Raw genomic sequence first — 11317 nt, 5'->3', positions numbered from 1 at the left:
AAGGAGGTTCTCCTTATAAGTGTTGGTTCTTCTCAGTGGTTCTTCTTCATGCTCTTAGGGAGGTTCTCCTTATGAGTGTTGGTTCCTCTCAGTGGTTCATCTTCATGCTCTCAGGGAGGTTCTCCTTTTGAGTCTCTGTTCCTCTCAGTGGTTCTTCTTTGTGCTCTTAGGCAGTTTCTCCATTAGAGCATTGGTTCCTCTCAGCGGTTCTTCCTCATGCTCTGAGAAAGCTTTTTGCCAAAGAACATTTCTGGATAAACTGTTTTAATAATGTTTGATGAACAATGGGCTATACAAATAAAATTGAACCCACTGAGCACCCAATGAAGGTTATAATTGGATAAATATTCGGGGTGTTATGAATATACATTCTGGCAGATATTAAGTACAGCAAATAAAGTTCATGTGATCATTTATTTATGGTTGTTATCAGCACTGTCTGAGTACATGTGATAACTGGACAATGCTGATGACAACTAAACCTTTAATATCAGAATCAAGTTCAGCAAATAAATGAATAGATAAATATGATAAATAAATAAATACTCTCTACTGTTGTCAAGTAAGCTGATACCTCTATGCCTTTTGTGTTCTCTTACTGAGTCACAGAATCAGGTTTCGTGCTGCTGTCTCCATGTTTACGGCACATGCTGGAAACTGACAGCTGTAAATACAAGAGCCAGTCAAGTTTCTAATGCACTTGACCTCCATCTGCCACAGTGTACAAAGACTTCCTTAACTTCAGTGTTTGTGTTGATACAAAAAACTGGGCCTATTTGGCTCATAAATGTAGATATAATTAATAGAATGTGTAAGTAACTACTTTTGTGTTTTGCTTATACAATGTTTACTGACACTCATAACTGAATTATGAATCATGCTCTGAAAAAGCAGTTGATGCACAGAAAAAAAGAAGCAAAAACAATAAATTTTCTTGAAATTAATGAACAACTTTCTTTGTGCTACAATGTTTCTATTATAGCGCTGAAACTGAGTTTTCTGTTTCAAAGACAGAGAATAGTCTAATAAGCCATCAACAGACATTTAAAAGGAAGACAGATAAGCTACCATAAATTACTCAAGCAGTTATTAACATTTAGACAAATTCTGGGATAATATTAACTGAATCTCAAGAGATAAATGCAGCATTTTTTAATGTTTACATGAATGAGAATCATTAGGTTTTTTGGGAGATGAAATTTTTAGATCAGCTTAATGTATCTTGTCTGTAATTTAAGACAATTTATCAATAATTACTGGAAGGTTATTGCTGTAATATTAGTGTCAAGACTGGAAGTCTGTCTTCCACCTGTTATTGAAGTTGATCACAATGGTTTTATAGATGTTGAATGGATCTTATGCATTCTGTAGACTCCAACCACACCTGTGTACTGAGTCAATGAATGAGCTTGAGGTGTACACACTAAAAAATATTGTTCTTGATGGGCCCTTTAGGAAAGACAATGGTTCTATATAGAACCATGATCACTCAAAGAACCAAAAAAGGCCTCAAAGGGTTCTTTGCATGGTGAAATGTTGCTTAAGAATTATAGAGAACGTAGATGGTTGTATATAGAAGCTTTTTGAAAATGGGTCCAAATAGCAACAAAAAGTGTTCTTCTGCTGTTTTAATCGCGACATCATAAGTATAGCAGAAGCATTTTTGGTACTATCTAGAACTCTTTCCAAAAAGCTTCTATACACCATCATATACAAGAATTCTCCATTAATCTGAAGAACCATTTCAACTTGCCAATGGTTGTTTGAGTGTTCATGGTTCTACGTTTCTAAAAAGAAAATGGTAAAATAACTTCCAAAGAATTAATGCAATAGTTAAATATACTAATGTGTTTTATGCAAATACATTAGGCTTCTTGTAGAATACTACAACATGGTCCAGAGGTTACACAACTGGTCAGTTATCTTAAACTGCTTTACATATAGTAGAAGTGAATTTTACAAAACATTGTCATCACAATGATTTCTTATTATATATTAACGTTGTCAACTATGTCATTTTTACCAATTGTTTCCAACATTATATTAACTAATTAATTTCAAGTTAAGTTTACACATTTATTTCTTAAGGAAACTGTCAACTCCTAAATTGACAGAGGAACTAATTCATACTAACCCCAAGGAGACTGATGGTCAGTCATAGTCTGATGAGCTCCTGACTAGCATTTCTGTAAATCAAACCAGCAATAACTTGTAGTTTTACTGAGTATGAGTTTGTATGTTGCATAATACGAGTTTAATATACAGGGCAGCTGTGTGGATCTAGCAAGAAGGAAAGACCACAAAATATCTATAGAAATGACCAACATCAGTTCACAATAGACCTGAATTAAATTTCTGAAGTAGGAATTACCAAAGGTTAAAATAAATGAGTCAAATTCAATGAAAGAAAGTTTGTGGAAATTAATTTTGGGGATTGATCCCTGAGAAATGCCATCAGAAAACAACAAATACTTTCACTCAATACTCTTAAAATGTTTTATTTAGTATGAAATTATTCAGAAGCTACTATAAAACTACATCCCTATTGGAGCTGGATTAGTTTTATTTTAGGAGGTGCTAATTTGAGTGTAATTACCAACATGTCCATAGTTTTACATGTCTACTAAGTAATAATTCCAATGTGAATTAACTTCTATACTTGGCTTTTTGGGGAAATTACACAGATTGTTTACCTTGTAATAAATCAACCAATCAAATCACACAAAACTATATTACTGGAACTGCTGCGGTGATACTAATCCAGCTCCAATAGGGTTTAAGATAAAGTATTAGTGAGGGATGGAAGTGTGGGCCCACATGTGTGCTCTTAATCTATGTTTGAAACATCTTTCATAGAATAGCAGTTTGTGTTAGAATTACACTGAATCAACCTATAAATCATCATTTGTGCATGTGATTTAAGTAAGAGGTGATTAATACATGAAATTGCTTGAGGTGAGGGCAAGCAGGGCAGTGCCGAGAGCCACAGGCAGTGACAGCTGCATGTAGGGGGCGCCACTGATCTGGACGGGGTTACACTTGTCTGTATTGCAGCAGGTTTGAGTGATGACATAAGAGGCACCCAGGATGGTGCCATTGACGGTGATGTCACAGTTGTTTGACTCCAGGCATCCTTGAGTGTTGAAACCAAGGAAACCGGAGATTGAAGGGAAAGCTGTGGAGAAACACAGAAAAAGTAATTAAAGTCAGAGACCATCTTTCATTTATTTAATTTCCAATCAGAATGCCATTTATAATGAATTCTCAATTGTTCAGGAGATGTTTCGGAGGAAATTGGATATAATCCAGTCATAGAATGAAGGAGAGATTAAAAGGAAAACAAGTGAAAAAAAAAAAACTCCACACAACCACCTGGCACATATTACAGCATTACAGTGCATGCTGGGAACTGTCATGCAGTTCATGGTAAAATGGGCTAATATTTTTAGAATATTGAAGTAACTTTTCTGATTGTGCCACAGGCCTGACTTAACCTGCTGGCCTTATGTTTGACATATGGGATTTAGAGTGTATCCAATATCTTTTATTGATGTACAGTCCAAAAATATTTTTGCAAGTATAATAAATGAAATTTGCTTTATTTAAGGTTTATTTAAGGTTTAAGCTTTATCTCTTTAAACAAGCGTAACACTGTTGTCAGAATAAAACCTTGTATCTCCAAAATGTTAACTTTATAGGAGAAGGAAAATAAACTACTTTTCTTTTAATGTAAGTCAATGGACCCAGAATTTTTTCCCAAGACATTTTTTGGTCATTACTTTTAGTCCAATCATGATGAAATTTACATACAATGTAAATATGAACAGATATTTTCAAATTATGTCAAAAACTGGAAAACTGGAGTTACAAGGTTTTCTTCTGACAACAGCAATAATTATCTGTCAACAAGACAGGTAAAGGTCTAGAAATAGATTAAATAATCACAAAATATTTTCATATAGTGATTATACTTAGGATCATATATCAATATTTTGAAGTGCATTAATGGCCTTCCTGCCTGGATGGGGAACTGAACCCTGTATTATCCATGTGTGGTGGGTATCTGTCTGTAGGAGTGAGTCAATAGCAACTCTGAAGTGTTTTATTTTTGAGTATCAAATCACTATTTTGTCTCACCAAAGGTGCTAAATAAATAGATTCTACTAAAACATTTAGGGCCTGAGCCTCATCAGCTTGCCATGTCAGTGTCTGCCCACAGTGATGATGTTGTCACTTTGGAATGATGAAACTTACAGGCTTTTCCTGTGTAGCAGTTGGACGTGTTGGTGGTGCAGACAGTGGTTGAGGGTTTCAGACAAATTCCTATCAGTCCCACAGAGCACTGATTACAGGTCAGAGTCTCCGCTAGAGAGAGTAAAAGAAAGAGAGAGAGTTGATTATTTTGTATATATATATATATACAGAAACCACTTTAAAAATCAAATAATACACAGAAACTATTGAAATAAAATAAAAGTGTCTATTAAATGGTGCTCATTTGTTTCTGTGAATTTGCATTTTATTTTGTATATTAACAATTTAAAGTACAGTATACTTATGGTTTATTTACATGTATTTAACACTATCAAATCAAAAAAGTTATTCTGTTTTTTTTTACAGCATTTTGACAGTAACAATACTTTGCATAAATAGAGTTTTGTATTGTAGTTTTGTGTGTAAGATCTGTTTTTCTGTTTTCTTCATGTACATCAGTTTTTCTTCACTCAAGCCAAACTGTTTCACCAATTTTGATTTCGTTATTACATTTGTGCTCAGTGTAGCTCAAAGAACTGCTGTAAGAAAGAGAATTGACCTAAATACAGTTGAATGCAAAAGTTTGGAGGCATCTAGTTAAATGTCAAGTTTCTAAGTAACATAACAAGTAACATCCCCAGAGAATATATTTAAATATGACATTCCTCTGCAGATTATAGTGTACAATTTCTATTTACTTGCTTTTGTTTAACACTGGAACAAAATATATTTGAAATATAAAAACACAAAATATTAAATGTGCCACAGTTTTATTTTTCACCAATATGTTAAATTCACCAAATAAATAGTAATAGTCTATTAAAATGTGCAGAATTGTGTTCTCTGTAAAGAATGTGTCACTTCTTTTTACTTAGGAAATCAATATGTCATTTGACCAGGAGTGCTCAAACAATTACTACTGTATAAGAGTAAATCCAAGCTAAAAACATGCTGAACTTCACTACTTCTACCTTCTATCAGGCTGGTGTTTAACAGCGTTTATAAACAGTCGTTTATTTTTTTGCTTAATCTTACTTGATGTCTTAAATCAGACATACACTGCAAAAGTGGAAACATTTTGAGTTATGAACTAATATGGCTATAGTTTAGACATGGAATGATACCATGTTTTTCTGAAATCAATATTGAAACCTTGAGTATTGATATTGATACTGATCTGATGTCCTTAATAACCTCATAATCTACATTATTCCTGCATCTTATTTTCCCCACTTATATATTTGTTATTTATGTTTTATGACTTCATTTGTACACAAGCATTTTCCGACCTCTCTTTACCCCCTTATAATTAAACAGGCTGTTTTTATTGCTGTGTCTTTAAGACTGATATGTGTAAATGAGCTGTGTTCTGATTGGCTGCCCCCTGTACTCAGACAGCATTGCTGATAACTTAATAACTTCAGTGTGCATGGGCAGGGCTAAACTGCTGTAGGCTGAATAGTTGTAACTGTGTTGATTTCACTGGCATCCCAGAAACACTGAATTGAAACCGGGCTGTTTAGGTTCTATATATGGACTGGGTGGCAGAGCTAATGTACACTATGGAATGTCAACAATGTTTACATAACACATTAAATTTTATGTAGAACAAAATTTAAGAATTTTTTTCATTATACAAGCCTGTAAAAACTACTAAGCTTTAAAATCAGCTATTTTTAATTGATCTACATGAAAATGAATTCCTCCAACAATCAGTGCAGCTTTTATTTCATACTAATTTTGGCATGAAACTAACATGACTGTCTCTTCTTTTGCTCCTCTAACCATTTATTTTTGTTTTTGCATTGTCTGAGTCAAGACTACATGCTTAAAAATGAAGGTTAACCAAGGGTTCTTTGGTAAATTAATGGTTCTATAGAGAACCATGAACACTCAAAGAAACCTTTGTATGATTAAAGGGTTCTTTGCATGGTGAAATGATTCTTCAGATTAACAGAGAATGTGCTGTAGATGGTTCTATGTAGAATCTTTCTGAAAATTGTTCTGAAAATTAGATTCTTCTGTTGTGACAAGCTTGACATCATAAATATAGAAGAACCCTTTTGATGCTATAAAGACCCCTTTTCAAACAGGGTCTAGGTAGAACCGTCTCCATCAATCTGAAAAACCAAAGTACTCTATGAGTGTTCATGGTTCTACATAGAACCATTTTCTTTACTAAAGAAATCTTGAAGAACCTTCATGTTTAAGACTGTATATCATTATATAATGATATAAAGTCTTAAACATGAAGATTCTTCAAGAATTCCTTAATACAGAAAGGTTTGGCAAACAAAAGAAAAAGCAAACAAATGCTCAGATGTTCCCATAACTAATCCCACTGCCATCCTAGTAATTCCAGTAGAGCTGAGCTGGTCATATGTTTATAGAGCTGTAAGACTGAGAAAGTTGACCTACAGCTTCATCCAATGACAAATAAGCTACATGGCTGATACTGCTATTGGAAAAGCCCCCCACCCTCCTGAGCTGACATTCAGAAGCTGGAAGACCTCAGGTGAAGCCTACAGATGTATGCAAAAGTTTGGGTGCCCTGTCAAATTGCATGCATTTGTAGATTTTTCAACAAAATAAGTGAACATGTCCTCTACGGAGCCCACACTTCTGCACATTTGAAAACACAGTTACTGTTTATTTACTGAATTTAAGATGCTGTGGGAAAATGCAACATGTGCAAATGTTATGGCACATTTTATATTTCATGTTTTATTGTTCTTCAATATGTTAAACTCAGCCCATACATTGAAAATGTGCACCAAATCTCTGCCAATAATAAGAATTGTACAGAAAAATACCATATTTTATATTTTTTTGTGGTAGCCTAATAGGGAATTTGACTGGCGGTTTGCATACGACTGTACCAAAAACTGATATTAAGAGAAAATTGTTTAGATTGCTAGTTAACATATACATGAGTGTAAGTTAAATATTCTGATATAGTCTAAATGTGTCTCAAAATAAAAAAAACAAACCTGACTAATGAAGTTAAATAAATACTTCCTTAACTATTAATTTGCAGACATATTTTATATTACTATTAAAGTCTGTCCCACCTCTTATTACAGAGGGTGCCAAGTCCTCCATAGTTTGCGGTCCTACAGAGGGAGGGGGTGGACGAGCCACATAGCAAGCTATAAAAGGTGCCTCAAAAGGTGAATATGATGAGTGGAGTCTTCGGGGTCCAAGAAAATGTCTCAAAATATTGCGTCTATAACTCTCAAGACATCTTATTGCATGATAACAGTTTGGCTGTCTTTTATAAAAGTTTGAAAGGTATAGTGCAAACACCTGCAAGTTAAAGAGACCGAGACGGAGTTACAGAGACCAAGATGACCCTCCCTGTTCTCCCCACTGACTATGATTCATTGTAGGCCCTGTTCTACACCTCTTACACTATAATATGATACTGAATGAAGTCACACACTTTGATTAAAAAGGAAGCTTCCTCGCAGTTAAAGACATTGGGCCTTCATTAAGGAGGTAAGAGTTCACTGCGACTTACCCAGAGCAAAGAGTCCAATCACTGCCACCACTGCAATTATCACTCCTCGCATCTTGAAGCTTGAACTCTACCAAAGTATGAAGGAAAATGAAGAGGTTCTCTCAGACGTTTTCTCAAGGGGCTTGGACAGCTTCAGAAACGGAGGCAGTAGCAGAATGGCCAACTCTCTCAGAGCCAAGCAAATATATGTCAGGGGTTATGGGTAGGGAGGGGTTAATATGCTGGGTCCTCATTGAGACAGTAATGTGGTTTGGGAGGTTTCGGCATTCCAGAAATCGCATATTCTATTTGCATCACCTGCGGAGCCTGATGGGACAGATACTGCTGCATCTACATGCACACACACACACACACACACATGGTGGAGTATCCATTAAGGGTTTACCATCCACCACTTGCATAGGAATTTTGAAAATGTGAATGTGAACGAAACTTTTTTGCCATAGAGATGCATATTGGCTTACATCTGCCATCTCTGAGCAGTTAGCATAGCCCTATCTGTTCGACTGAGAGCTAAGAATTTTTTGAATCCCTTCATGCAGTGGGAGTTTAGGTTTAGTGAGACCTCTGTGTCTCACTGTAAAGTCTTCAATAACTTTATAATGCTGGTAGTTTGTCTGTGAATTGCTTGTTTTGTTTTGTTGTTTACTTGTTTTGAACTTGAAGCTGGCCAAGGAGTTTTTCCATTGTGGCCAGGAGGCCCACGCTTGACTGACATAAACCTTTGCTTCACGTTTAGTTAATCATAACTAAGTGATCAATATGTACTTTTAAAAAACATCAATAAACCTTCATGTGTCCCCTATTATGAAGCTTTGACATTTGTATTGTATACACTAGATAGATAGATAGATAGATAGATAGATAGATAGATAGATAGATAGATAGATAGATAGATAGATAGCAGTGTTTACAGTCTACAGTGTGCAGTGAGTCATTACAGTAGCAATTATTATATATTGCTCAGTGTCTAACAAGATGAGAGAAGTGATGGCAAAATGAGCAGAAGTGATGGCACATTTTATATTCAATGTTTTAATTTTTTGTCCAATATGTGAAACTAAGGAAATAAACAGTAATCGTGCACTAAATGTGTGTTCCCTTTACACTCAGAGAAAAAGTTGATAACTCTCACTGGTTCAGAACCCTCCTGTCACTGGGGGTGGTACCTTCAAGGTCCATCTCAGTACCTTTAGTCAGGGAACATAACTGAACCATAATCCACTGAAATGATATGGTCTAAGCTGTACTCCACACACCCCGCCTCACCTCCAGGCTTTTATTTTATTGTTCTGTTTTAAACATTCAGTTATGAAAAGGTACAAACTTTTCACCTGGAAAAACATATTTAAGGTTCACAATCAGACCTTATATGCACTGTTTTACCTTTAAGGGAACATTTACACTGTTTGCACTTTGATTAATGAAACATGTACCTGCACAGAACCTTTATTTCTAACAGTGTATAAAATGTGTGAACCAATTCTCAACTCAATAAGATGTGTAATTTGATCAAAGGTGTTTTGCACATTTGTCTATTACCCCAAAATTTCAGAGGTTTCTCAACCTACTTCAACTTGAAAACCTTGTACACTTTTGGAAAATGATCTCTTCCTCTGAGGGTCTGAAAGAAAAGTGTTATACCATATGCCAGCAGTTTATATAACACAGCAAAGCCTCTTAGCTGGCATGCAGATGTACTTTGTCAGAGGAAGTTCACTGGAGGTAAGTGGTTTATCTGATTTGCTCTGCTAAGTGCTGCTCTATTGTTTAGGTGTAAATTTATGCTCCTGAATGAGGTTCAGGTTTGGTCATGCTGTGCTGTGCCATCAAAGGACAAAATTATAGAAGTGCTTCAGCCAAACTAGCTAACTATTTAACATTTTGCTAATGATGGCTGAAAGCTAGAAGGTCCCCTTAACTCTGACACCACTGTAGCATAAAATAATCTGTAATTTAAAGCCAGAATGACAGTTTAAACTTGTTATACAGCATCCTGTGTTGAATTAAGCACTGAATAATGTGTTTATGAAATACTACTTGAACATTTATTAAGTGCATCAATCATCTTATCCACGCCATGGAGGGAAGAGGGGGTTGTTTCCAGGCATATTTCACCTGATATCAATACAATGTCATCTTGAGAATGCTGACATAAATAGTTATGTATAGTGTTTTAAATATGTTTAGTGCTGTAAATATGTTCAATGTTTATTCTTATTATGTCAGTACAATGTCATTTATTTCATAAAACATCTTATGTCAGGTTGACGAGAACCGACATAAGCACTTAATAAATGTTCAAGTAGTGCTTCATAAACACATTATTCAGTGCTTACGAATGTGTTATGAAGCCCTTATGTAGGTAGCCTTCAAATACAGTGTTACCAAATATTCTCAGTAAAGGCATATTATACTGTATAAAACACTCTACTGTAAACTTCTAAAAAGTATGGTTTTCAAGGGTTCTTTAGTAAAGATAATGTTTCTAAGAACCATGAACGTTCAAATAACTTGTTACATGATGAAAGGGTTCTTCAGATTGATAAAGAATTTGCTATAAATGCTTGTGCATATAACCTTTTTGAAAAAGGTTCTATATAGCACCAAATAGGGTTCTACTATTGTTACAATGTTGAGCTTTATACAATAAAAGAACCTTTTTAGAAAAGAACAATTGTCAAAGGTTCTGTATAGAAATATACAGCACATTCTTCATCAGTTTGAAGAACTCTTCCATGATGCAAAGAATCATTTCATCATGCAAAAGGTTCTTTGAGTGTTTCTTAAGGAGTTTTTTCAGACAGTTTGCGATCGTGTCTGTTGTGAAAAACTGAATCGAACTGAACTGAATTGAATGTAAAATACATCCAGTCCACTGACTTACAGTCAGAAAAATATAGAAGACATGAATTAATTGGAAAAAAACTGTCTGACCAGTTCTGGAACAACGTGGTCTAGAGAAACGAAACAAAGACTAACTAGTATGAGTATGATGACAACAGAAGAGTATGAAGAAGGAAAGGAAGGGCTCACAATCTAAAGCTTACCATAAACATGGAGCTAGTTTTATGACATGGGAACATATGGCTGCCAATGAAACTGGCTCACTAGTGTTTACTGATGATGTGATAGAAGTAGCAGGATGAATTCTGAAGTGTATTAAGCTCCACTTTCTAACATTTGGTGATATCCATGAGTTCCAGACTGCAGGCAAAGGATTTGCATTCAAGTATTAAAAACAATTATTGTATTTATAATCATATTAATTTGTCCAATTGCTTTTAAGCATGTGAAAACGGAGGGACTATGTAAAAATGTCTGTAATGCAATATTTTTGTTAAAATCCTTGAATTAAGGCTGAAAACCTGCACTTCATTTAAAATCTATTGTGGTGCTGTACAGAGGCAAATTTACAAAATCCGTCACTCTCCAAATTAATGTAGATGTGACTGTATATTTACAGAAAGGGGTCCAAAGGACCTGGACCTAATATTTGTGCGCATGTAAAATGCAATTCTGAGATTTGAGATTGTATTTGTT

The sequence above is a fragment of the Pygocentrus nattereri genome, chromosome 11, assembly GCF_015220715.1.
Source record: "Pygocentrus nattereri isolate fPygNat1 chromosome 11, fPygNat1.pri, whole genome shotgun sequence".
NCBI classification, from domain to species: domain Eukaryota; kingdom Metazoa; phylum Chordata; class Actinopteri; order Characiformes; family Serrasalmidae; genus Pygocentrus; species Pygocentrus nattereri.
This window is presented reverse-complemented; position numbering follows the sequence as displayed.